Here is a 10,041-nt window from a genome sequence, read left to right as displayed (position 1 = left end):
ATTTTTTATTTTGATATACTCTATTAATCCCCATGGGGAAATTCTTCTCTGCATTTCACCCATCCTAGCTGCGTAGCTAGGAGCAGTGAGCAGCCGCCGTGCAGCACCTGGGGACCAACTCCAGTTCTTCTTGTCATGCCTCAGTCAGGGGCAGACAGGAGTATTAATCCTAACATGCATGTCTTTTTGATGGTGGGGGAAACAGGAGCACCTGGAGAAAACCCACCGCAGACACGGAGAGAACATGCAAACTCCACACAGAGGATGACCTGGGCTGACCCCAAGGTTGGACAACCCTGGGGTTCAAACCCAGGACCTTCTTGCTGGGAGGCAACAGCACTAACCACTGGACCACCATGCCGCCCAATTGGAGCACATACTGTCTGTTTTTTTAACTAGTACTCCTGCACACTGGGACTGCTGCTAAGTATAGTCAGTGATATGGTCATTTGGGTTAATTTAACTATAGTCTTCAGTCCCTTATGAAGTCAATTTTCCATATTTTGTAGACCTTTGCACCTGCTCATTCAATAGTGACAGACCACCATCAAAGCTGTACCAGGCACATAGTTCACCCACAAACACATCGACAATCCAAATCAATAGAGACTATAGATATCCTCATTGCCATCTTGGCGATAGTTGTACTCTCTTTTAAAGGGTGAGAGAGTTCTCCACTAATCTCTAGAGAGAGATATAGACGTAATGGCTATGATGTGATCGAACCCAGACTGGAGAGGTGGCTTCTCAGGCTGAAAAGGCCCATTCTGGTGAACAAGATAATACACCAGCTTTCTGGTTAGTTGGGGATCATTTAAGATTATATCATTGTCATTAAAATAATTTTTAGTGTTGTAAAGTCAAAATATCCACCAAAGATAAAGCAATATCTTCTTTGAAATGGGTAAAATTTGGGTTTTTTTTCACATCATGATGTTAGATGAATATATGATTTTTTTTCATTCCTCCTGTCATACAGTAGTTACAGATTTTGTACCCCCTCATCTTAGATTGCTCTCTGGTACAAAGGTAGAAACTTGCTCTCTAGTATACTTGTAGCATGCTTGTTTACAATATACAATTGCCAGCACTAACCAGTATGTCTTTATGCATGCTCAAACATTGTGTCCAGATGAACTGATTCAACTTTCTGTGACTAACCAGTATGCTAAAAGAAGAAATCCACTTTATTTTTGTCATTGTACAGTGGTTTGGTTACAAATAATTTGTTCTCTGCATTTAACCCATCCTATGGTATAAGAGCAGTGGGCAGCTGCAGTGCCCGGGGACCAACTCCAGTTCTTCTTTCCATTGCCTTGCTCAGGGGCACAGGCAGGAGTATTACCCTAACATGCATGTCTTTTTGATGGTGGGAGGAAACCCGAGCACCCGGAAGAAGCCCACACAGACCCGGGGAGAACATGCAAACTCCACAGAAAGGACCTGGGATGGCCTCGGTTTTGAACCCAGGACCTTCTTGCTGTAAGGTAACAGTGCTAACCACTGGGCCACCATGCTGCCCTCGACATACATGTTAGGGTTAATACTCCTGTCTGGTGTCCCTGATCAAGGCAATGGAGAGAAGAACTGGAGTTGATCCTCGGGTGCACTGCTCCTATATCATAGGATGGGTTAAATGTAGAGAACAAATGTCATTGTAACCAAACAACAGTGACAAAAATCAAGTGGCTTTCTTTTCTTCTTTCATTTGTCCCTGATGTCCACCTGTGGTGGCACATGCATGACACTAGTGATCCCTCTCAGTTGCACCAGCAACCAGCAAACTCTGGTTGATTGCGATGTGTCCCTCAGTTTAGTTGAAATAGGGGCTTCTCCATAAACGGATTTCGGTGACTTCCACTTAATTACCATCAGTGTATTGTTTCCAGCTACCCCTCATGTGTTTCTCAAGCATTTTTCCTAATCTCACTGGGCCCTAATTTTAACCCAGTCACTGGGGATGCCTAAGTCAGTGCATTCATAGTGTCGGTCCCAAGCCTGGATAGATAGGGAGGGTTGTGTCAGAAAGGGCATCCGGCATGAAACCTTTGCCAAATCAAATAAGTGGATCATAAGTCAGATTTCCATACCGGATCGGTGGCAGGGTGCTGGTGGTAAATCAGACAAGCCTGGTGTCTATCCGTTGTCATTGTTCTGAGATACCTGGGTGTCCAGTAGTGAATTTAGAAAAGGTTCCGAGAGGATAATTTACAGCATGTGTGGGTGCTTTTATTGAAAAACACCAGACTAAGCCATATGAGCAATGCATGTATGCATTGATGATCATTAGCGCGGGAAGGAGAGGTTGCAGTCCCCCCCCCCCCAGTAGTGGCAGGTGGCTGTGTAACATGTTAGACCCAACAGTATGTCTAACTTTTCCTAAGGTACAAATGCAAAAAAAAAAATATACCTTTATTTTCAACAGCGGGCTAGGGGCTGCATGGAATGTACATTTTTAATAATAAGTGAGCAAACACTCCATTCCAAAGCTGCTACACACGCACTTTACAAACAAGCCAATGACGTCATACTGTAGTGACCCCCCCCCCCCCAGTTGCTTTGACTGTTGGCAGTTCTGCGCTGGGGGAGCGCAATGGCTGATGGGACTGTTAATGTTAGATTTAAATTTGTGTTTTAATGACGTGGTGTTCATGTTGTGGTTATTCTTTTGTTGTTGTTTTGGGGGTTCAACTCAGATGAAGTAGGAGCCCGTTTACTGACTAACTGACTGTAGGACTGTGACTGGTACTGATTTCGCCACTTGGGAGATGGGGCTCGTTACGTTGTTGTTAGTTCTGGTTGGTGTGAATAAAAGAGCACCCCTGGGGTCATGCGGTGTATGGGGCACGGGAGTTTCAGTTAAAAAGAGATCTCTGCCTCTTGACTCATTCTTCCACGCCGGCTCGCCACAATACTGTTCGTTTTAGTTGGCAGCCCCCCTACTTAAAACATCTCCCCGTGCGCCTGTTGATGATGAAACTGTGCATGGAGATCCAGTATTTCTCAATGCACCATTTGTATACAGCATGTAATGTGTTTACAATTCTCACATGCACCCCTCCAGTGTTTTCCATTGTCTACATCCGTTTCTCCATCAATGTCTTTTGGTAAGAAAATAGACAATGTCTACACCTTCCAAGAGTGAGGCTCGATGCAATGACAGTGTTGGTGCATGGAAAAATAGATATATTTTCATTCAGTGGAAACACTGATAATAGCATGTTTTGTTGGTTTTATTTTTCACAGGTGATTTTTGAATAAATAATGTCTTTAAGGCTTTGACTACCTCTTTACACAGCAGTTTCAAATTCATCTCTCTGTGGTCTGGCCAGTTTTTGTGAAGGGAAATAAAGACACAAGGAAATGGGATGGGTAGGGGGAGCATGAACTTGTCGTCAGTCAGAATCAATATGATTGAACGTATATAATCCTGAGATAGGCCAAATATTTGACTGGGCATGTCAAATTAGAGTGAATTGGGGGGGTGCAGGGAGCAGACATGATTGATCCTAATACTCTAAAACAATCCAGTATCAAATATAATGTCCAGAATTTCAAGTTGCAGCAGGATTAAGTGCCAAAATTAGACTTCTTACAATACTACAATCAGTCACGGACAGACATGGACTAGGAACATGGCACAAGATCACTGTAAACCACCTCTGCTACACATGGCCTGAGAACCATCATAGTTCCCAATGCCTATATTTTATGTACTTTGATTAATGTTCTCCTCGTTTTGCTAAGGTAGACTCATTAAAAGCTTGTTGATAAAAAGTAAATTGTCGAATATGCATTGTCTAGGTGGTACTCGTTCCATTTCAACGTCCATTTAGAAAGTTTGCTATTGCTGCATGTTAATTTAAATAGACAGCATTTTCTTTAACCAACACACTAATTACTAATGCACTGACATCAGTTGTTTATCTGCAAACCTGGAGACTCGGTGTTATCTCACACCCCAAAACAAAAATGTCAACACATTCAGAAATAATGACAACCAATAATGTCAGATCCCCTGTGTAGCTGGCTCTCCACATTTGCTAATGTAATTTGCATATCTATCACATCATATTGCAAGATTGGCTACATCTGGGATGGGAGGAGAAGGACGTGTGTGGGGGGTTGGTATTAATAGACAAAAACAACTTGACAACTGGAATGCAGTGTTGCCAGTTTGCCCACACTGGGGAGAGCAATGGGGGGGGGGTATGGGGGTGGGGGCTTTATAACATCTGGGGTCTGCTGGAGATCGAGGTTCCCAGCTGTCATCCTCTCCCAGCTGCTTCTCAGTCCTGGACAGTGTCAAAGAGAGGACACTGTAATGACTCCACAGTTCATCTTGGTCACCACGCATGTCCTGCTCTCCTGTCCGATTCCTCCACAAAGGAAAGAGAGAGGCCGAGATGAAATCATTCAAGACCATTGCAGATGAGGCTGTAAACTTGAATTCCTCCTTTACTTCGGGTCAGCTAGTTTGGTGCCATTCATATAATGCAGCCATAGTGAAAGTTTTGTGTATTTATTTTGCATCCTTCCAACAAGCCACTAGCATTTTCAGTACAGCGGTCGATTCTTTTTTCCGGATGTTTCCCCCTTTTTCTCCCCAATTGTACTTGGTCAATTACCCCACTCTTCCGAGCTGTCCCGGTCGTTACTCCACCCCCTCTGCCGATCCGGGGAGGGCTGCAGACTACCACATGCCTCCTCTGATACATGTGGAGTCACCAGGTGTTTCTTTTCACCTGACAGTGAGGAGTTTCGCCGGGGGGACAGCGCGTCGGAGACGCACGCTATTCCCCCCAGTTCCCCCTCCCCCTGAAAAAGCGCCCCGACCGACCAGAGGAGGCGCTAGTGCATCGACCAGGACAGTGTTTATATGCACCTACATTTGCAACAGACAGCGCCATGTATAGAGAGAGTCTGGCCATCCTTTGATCTTTGCAACACGCGCTGTGATTGGCTGAGAGCCTGTCACGTGTTTGACAGGCGCCATATTGTCTACCAACTTCTGGCTGTCATCACCACGTTTCAATGATTTTTTTCCTGCGTTTTCAGCCCATTTCTCACAGATTTGTAGCAGTTGAAGGAGAAATGGTGTGTTGTGCAGCTTGGGGCTGTTCCGTTCAGCCGGGACAAGGCCGTATGATGCATTGACGTTCACAGGATGCACAAAGGAGGGCAGTTTGGACCGTGAAGACTCACAGGTTGGGCGGGTCCCCCTCATCTTATTTCTACTTGTGCTCGGTGAGTTCATTTCAGTGTTTACGATTTTCCGATAAACTAACTTCCCTAGAGCAATCCGAGAGTCTGTAAGGTATTGATGTGTGGAAATCAGTTGACAGAAATCAGGCAAATGTAAACCGTGTTAGATTGTCATATGGGATAGATTGAGTGACAGACCTGAGCCTGAGCTGAGGCAGTGTGTGAGTAGTGTTGAGATAAACTAGACAAGAGCCCCGATACAGAACTGACGCTGCACTGGCTAAACCTCGAAACAGGTAGGCCTAATATTTCTCAAGTGTCTCTGATATTATTGCTCATTATCATTCACTAGTAGCCTACTGAACATTGCAACATATGTAAACCTGGTACTGATCACCAGTTTACCCACCACACCAGTAGTGTAGTTCAGTGTTACTCTTTACGCGGCTGTTTTGCGCCTCATATAGATCCACTGATAACAATAAGAACATAGCTATAACTTACTTCCGTTCTTGTCCTGTTTTAGCACATTGAAATGAATTATCCAGCAGATGGCAGCATACTGAACTACGTCAAAGAACGTAGGCTACGTAACAGCGTGGGATCATGGGTAGGCGTATAGCCCGTGTGTGTAGCTTTGTATTTGCGAAATGTTTTGCAAGCTCTGTGGCTCTTTGAGGAATGGTCTTACTCATAAGTGGCTCTCCTAAGAAAATTAGTGAGTACCACTGGTGTAGTGGATAAAAACTAAAGTCTCTGGAGTACATTCTTTGGGTTGAAATTGACATGTATGCAGCAGAAGCCCCTGCTCAGTGCCTGCGACTGTGTTATGACTGCTGGTGGGTTTCTTCCTGATCTCATCATCTTCATCATGGACTGAAAAAGTGAAACACATCATTACCATAACCTCTGCTCCTGATGTGGTGTTAAACCACCTACTCTGACTACTGGTATGCAATGATAAAAACATTTCTGATTCTCTGAAACTGGGACTGAAATGATGGAAAATCAATAATTAATTTCTGGAACCCTAAGTACTGGTACTGAATGACGTAAAATACATAAAGTGCCACCTCTCAAAATTATTTACACAGTGGTGTGGTCTTAAAAGGCCAAACCCCTTTCTCTATAACTTCAATATGATATCTAGATGTGTAATCTAATAAATTCTTGTTTCCTCTAAGTTGGGGTCAAAGTCTAGAAATAGGAATTTACAGAATTATCCATTCATGATACATTACACCCACAAAACAGGGTAAGCTGTGAGCCTCATTTTGCCATGTGACCAATTAATAAGGTGACAGACACAATAGTCATGTTAAATTCTTATTTAACAGTAGTCAAAAGTGAGGTGACTTTTGGGCAGTTAGCTCATTAAGCTGGTCACATGACATAACAAGGCTCGTAGCTTAACCTATTATATGGAGTTCTTCACTCGTCCTCCTGATTTCTATTACTGCACTTGATCTGTGACCCTCGACTTACAGGAACAGGAATTTATTAGATTAAAGAATTTAGACAACATTTTGACACTATTCAGAAGGGGTTTTTAGATTTTCTGAGGCTGTCATTAGCATTTTGAATAGCGCGTGCATGGGGCTGCTTACCAGTTGATAAGCAATATGGCGGCCGTGTAGCCAGTTGGCCAGACTCTCTCTATACACGGCGCTGGACCAGGACACATACCCACATCCAGCTTCCCACACGCAGACACGGCCAATTGTGTCTGTAGGGTTGCCCGACCAAGCCAGAGGTAACCTAGGGATTCGAACTGGTGATCCCCGTGTTGGTAGGAATGGAACGCCACGCCACCTGGACGCCCACAGCGGTCAATTCTTAATTAAATATTATATAGTAGATAGCGTCCGGGTGTCGTGGCGGTTTATTCCATTGCCTACCAACACAGGGATCCTGGTTCAAATCCCCGTGTTACCTCCGGATTTGTCGGGTGTCCCCTCAGACACCGCTGGCCGTGTCTGCGGGTGGGAAGCTGGATCTGGGTATGTGTCCTGGTCGCTGCACTAGCGCCTCCTCGTGTCGGTCGCAGCCCCTGTTTGGGGAGGGGGGGAGGGGGATAGCGTGATCCTCCCATGCTCTACGTCCCCCTGGTGAAACTCCTCACTGTCAGGTAAAAAGAAGTGGCTGGTCACTCCACATGTATCGGTAGTCTGCAGATACAATTTGGAGGGAAAAGGTTTATAAATATATATATACAGTGGACCAATTGAGTACAACTCTTTTTTTTTGTTTTCTTTATCATAGCATTTCCACTCTGAGGTGTAGCAGAAATAGTCACAGGCCCCATGGTCACACTCATTATAAATCCCTCCGAATGGGAACATTCGCTAAATGGCTGAAAAGTACTTACTGTGTTAATACAAAGAAGCCTGAGGTGTGCTATATCCCACAGCCCCTGACAATGCAAACACCCTTCAAAGGTAGATATTCAACATTGTTCTCCCACTTGACTATTTTTGTTTTGCTTTTTTTGCTCGTGTGTGTGTGTGTGTGTGTGTGTGTGTGTGTGTGTGTGTGTGTGTGTGTGTGTGTGTGTGTGTGTGTGTGTGTGTGTGTGTGTGTGTTTTACATGTCAGCGTTTAAAGATCAGAGAAATCTTGGACAACATACACCATGCAAACCAGCCAATGGACACACTTTATTGCTACATACACACCACCTAATCCAGCGCACTGTTAATAACTGAGAAGTGGAGCCTGGAGAATAGGCTCAAATGGGCGAATGTGTGCCAGTATAAGCCATGTAAACGATCTGGTCAGCCGGACAGAGAAGTGGAAATCTCTTCGCTCTGAGCTAATGATCCCTAGTGTTCTTTGTGTTGTTTAAATCTCTCCAATCACCGCTTCAGCTACTGCCAGTCAAAGCCATGGCCATCAGGAATGAAATAATACTAACATAACAACCTTATTAACATGAAAGCATAGCCTTTTCTGCAATTGTGTTTGTTTGCTCACCAGCCTGTTTGACTCTTTTGACTCTTTGCACATCTGTCAAGTGACTCGCACCGCAGCCACTGTTGTGAAAGAGCTCCCACAAATAAAAAGAATCCCACATGATATTGTCATGTAATTACGTTCCAATATTTTTGGTTTTTCTGCCTCTTTCCTTGTGTCTGCCTGAGGGTTAATTTCTCAATCCGTCTTTCTCTTTGTCTTTATGTCTGTCTTTTTCTGTCCCTCTGTATGTGTGTATCTCTCCCATAGCTGTCTCTCTCTCTTCCTCTCTGTTATTGAGCACATGCATGTGTCTACGTCAGAAGAGTTGTAAATGTGTTTAAATTTGTGTGTGTGTGTACACATGTATAATTGCAAATAATGCATCATGATGAGCATCTGAGGGTATGTTGGGTGCCCAAGTGTGCATAAGTGGTTGATTATTCAAGTCATACTTTAAGTACTGTATGCATATGTGCATATTATCGTATTCAGCGGACTATAAATTGCTGGGGTTTTTTTCTTTCTTTCTTTTTTACTTGTCTGCCTGGTCCTGCGACTTTTAATCCACGAATTCACTGCATTTCAACTAAGGCCACTAGATGGCACCGTTTCATCTTATGACCCAATTGAAAATTCTGTACAACCCGTAGAAATTGAGTGAGTAGAACGGACATTGAACTGTTTAACGTGGTTATTTGAGTAGTTTCAAAAGAAAATGGCGATTGTTAGTTGTCATGGTGCCAACACACGTCAGTGAGGCCGTAAATGTTCGTATTGCTCATTTGGTCGTTACTGCAAAACCTCACTCCAGTGAGTCTGCAACTTACAAAAAAAAAAAAAGAGTCCGCGACTTGTTGCAAGTCAGTTTATAGGAACGTTTATATGGAATTTAGCCTGCTAGAACGGGCAGTTTTGTTTTTTGTTTTGCAATGGCAGCGGTTCAATTTGCCGTCGCGGCTCTGACCATTGTGCTATGTTGATTTGAATTGGAATGTCCGTTCTACTGTCAATCAATTTCTATGGAGCCGCCATATAAATGCGACTTATACACCGAAGCAACTTATATATGTTTTTTTTTCCTCATAATACGTTTTTGCTGAGTGTGACTAATACTCCGGTGTGACTTGTAGTCCAGGAAGTGAGTATATCTGAAGTGAGTGTTTATACTTCCCCGACAGCATCCGGATGTGGGCTACTTCAAGCACTGATAGCCTCCTTCTGGCCCTGACAAAGTGGATGTGAGCCTGAAGTGGCCCACATGTGTAATAGCAAATATGGTCCAAATATGCCAAATCAAATGTGGGCCTTTTTTGGCAAAGATGTGGTGCTCTCAGCAACATGTAATCTGGAGGTGATCCTGAAGTGGCCCGTGTGGTAAATGGTGACTATGGCCCAAACATCACAAATGGGCCACCTTTGGCAAATATGTGGCACATGTGGCATTGCTATGGCTTGGTTCTGTCCCAGATCTTGCAAACAGGAGTGGACCACCAAAGTTCCATCATTCCATGCGGTATGTGGGCCGGATGACGTGTTGGGTGTGGGACAGGTCTGGGCCACAGCAATTTTGCTATCTGGGCTGTATGACTTCACAATTTGAGTGTGTGCATATTTATGCATCTGTGCTGGCATGCACAAACGTGTTTGCATGTCTTTGAATATGTATATGTGTGCATACACATATTTAGTTAACAGTATTTATCCACGCATGTTTGCGTATATACATTTGTGTGTGGATGCCATTATGTGAATCCTCCATTTAACAGGCCATCAAGGGGAGGGAGGACAACACAACAGCATACAGTACTGCAGCACAGGGAACGAGGTCGACAGGGCATGAGGCACCCAGTGGGAGAAGCCAGCACAGATGGAGCCCCAGACC

This window comes from Lampris incognitus, chromosome 3 (assembly GCF_029633865.1).
Source record: "Lampris incognitus isolate fLamInc1 chromosome 3, fLamInc1.hap2, whole genome shotgun sequence".
NCBI classification, from domain to species: Eukaryota; Metazoa; Chordata; class Actinopteri; order Lampriformes; family Lampridae; genus Lampris; species Lampris incognitus.
This window is presented reverse-complemented; position numbering follows the sequence as displayed.